This window comes from Elephas maximus, chromosome 3 (assembly GCF_024166365.1).
Source record: "Elephas maximus indicus isolate mEleMax1 chromosome 3, mEleMax1 primary haplotype, whole genome shotgun sequence".
Classification (NCBI taxonomy): domain Eukaryota; kingdom Metazoa; phylum Chordata; class Mammalia; order Proboscidea; family Elephantidae; genus Elephas; species Elephas maximus.
The window spans coordinates 120,778,103-120,780,884 of NC_064821.1; the positions used below are offsets into that span (position 1 = coordinate 120,778,103).

The window sequence follows — 2,782 nt, forward strand, 5'->3', positions numbered from 1 at the left end:
TATTTCAGAACATAGAAAAGGAAAAGATACTTCCAAGTTCAGTCTATGAAGCCAGCATAACCCTGATACCAAAACCAGGCAAAGACACAACAACAACAACAAAGAAAATTACATACAAATGTCTCATATAGATGCAAAAATTCTCAACAAAAGTCTAGCCAATAGAATTCAGCATCATATGAAAAAAATAATACGCCACAACCAAGTGGGATTCGTACTAAGTTAGCAAAGTTGGTTCATCATTAGAAAACCATTCGATGTGATCCATCACATAGATAAAAGGAAAGAAAAGAATCACATGACCATCTCAACAGATGTAGAAAAGGGTTTCAACAAAGTCCAACACCATTCCTGGTAAAAACTCTCAATAAAATAGGTATAGAAGGGAAACTCCTCAATGTAATGAAGGGCGTCTATAAAAAACCAACAGCCAACATCATTCTTAACGGAGAGAGGCTGAAAACATTCTCCTTGAGAACAGGAACAAGACAAGGATACCCTTTATCACCCTTTATCATTTTGCTGAAAGTCCTAGCTAGAACAATAAGGTAAAGAAAAAAAACAAGGAACATCCAAATTGGTAAGGAAGAAGTAAAACTGTCCCTATTTGTGGATGATACGGTACTGTATGTAGAAAACTCAAAAGACTCCATGAGAAAACTACTGGAACTAATAGAAAGATTCAGCAGAATGGCAAGATATAAAATAAATATACAAAAATCAGTTGGATTTCTCTACACCAATAAGGAGAATGACAAAAAGGAAATCAGAAAAGCAATACCATTTATCATAAATAAAAAATAGGCCCTAGTAAAATAAAATACTTTGGAATAAATCTAACCTGGGATGTACAAGGCCTATACAAAGAAAACTACAAAACACTGCTGCAAGAACCCAAATGAGATCTACATAAATTGAAAAACATACCATGCTCATAGCTAGGTAAACTCAACATTATGAAAATGTCAATTCTACTGAAAGCAATCTACAAATACAATGCAATCCCTATCCAAATACCAACAGCATTCTTTAAAGAGATAGGAAAACTTATCTAACTTTACTTGGAAAGGGAAGAGACCCCAGATAAGTAAAGCACTATTGAAGCAGATGAATAAAGTAGGACTCTCACTACCTAACCTCAGAACCTGCTATACATCTATGGTAGTCAAAACAGCCTGGTACTGGTACAATGGCAGGAATCCATTCACCTTCAGTCATCTGATCTTCAACAAGTGCCCAAAGTCCATCAAATGGGGAAAAGATGGTCTTTTTAACAAATGATGCTGGCAAAACTGGAAGTCCATCTACAAAAAAAAAAAGAAAGAAACAGAACCCATACCTCATACCATATACAAAAACAATTAAAAATGGATCAAAGACCTAAATGTAAAACCAAAATCTATAAAGATAATAGAAGAAAAAATAGGATCAACTCTAGAGGCCCTAATACATGGCATTAACAGGATACAAACCATAACTAACAATACACAAACTCCAAAAGATAAGCTAGATAACTGGGATATTCTAAAAATTAAATATTTAAGCTGATCAAAAGACTTTGTCAAAAAATAAAAAGAGAACCTACAGACTGGGGAAAAAAAAAATGGCTATGACAAATCCAGCACCTCTGTAACAAAAAGACAATTAATTCAATTAAAAAAATGGGTAAAGGAAATGAACAGACACTTCACCAAAGAAGACATTGCTAGCCATTAAAGAAATGCAAATCAAAAGCACAATGAGACACCATCTCACTCCTGCATTACTGGCATTATTGGCATGAATAAAACAAACAGAAAATCACAAACGTTGGAGGGGCTGTGGGGAGATTGGAACTCTTATGCAGTGCTGGTGGGAATGCAAAATGGTACATCCATTTTAGAGACCTATCTGGCTATTCCTTAGAAAGCTAAAAATAGAAATACCATATGATCCAGCAATTCTACTCCTAGGAATATATCCTAGAAAAACAAGAGCCATCACATGACTAGACATATGCACACCCATGTGCACTGAAGCATTGTTCACAACAGCAAAAAGATGGAAATAACTTAGAAGTCCACTGATGGATGAATAGATAAACAAACTGGTACATACACACAATGGAGTGTTACACAACTATAAAGAACAATGATGAGTCTGCAAAGGATCTCACAACATGGATGAATCTGGAGAGCATTTTGCTGAGTGAAATGTTACTCACAAAAGGACAAATATTATATGAGACCACTACTATAAAAACTCATGAAAAAGTTTACACAGAAAAAGAAACAATCTTTGTGCTCGCTTCGGCAGCACATATACTAAAATTGGAACGATACAGAGAAGATTAGCATGGCCCCTGCGCAAGGATGACACGCAAATTCGTGAAGCGTTCCATATTTTTAGGGGAGAGCAAGCGAGAGTATGGAGTAAGGTGTATATAAACTTATATGTGACAGTTTGACTTGATTTGTAAACGTTCACTTGAAGCTCAATAAAAGTTAATAATAAAAAAAAAAAAGAAACAGTCTTTGATGGTTACCAGGGAGAGGAGGGGTGAGGATGGAAAAACACTAAATAGACAATAAATAAGTAGTAACTTTGGTGAAGGGTAAGACAATACACAATACAGGGGAAGCCAGCACAACTTCAACTTGTCCAAGGCAAGGCCATGGAAGCTCCATGGACGCATCCACACTCCCTGAGGGATTGAATTACTGGACTGAGGGCAGTGGAGACTGTGGTCTGGGGGAACATCTAGCTCAAGTGGCAAAACACAATTTATAAAAACAATGTCCTA

The 2,782-nt window shown here is 36.1% G+C and overlaps 1 non-coding gene across 1 annotated transcript; it reads left to right on the forward strand.

Moving 5' to 3' along the window:
• Positions 1-2,279: 2,279 nt before the first annotated feature.
• On the forward strand, positions 2,280-2,386 carry LOC126074222 (U6 spliceosomal RNA). Its single transcript, XR_007517016.1, has one exon. It is a non-coding gene; the product is annotated as a U6 spliceosomal RNA (small nuclear RNA).
• Positions 2,387-2,782: the final 396 nt, after the last annotated feature.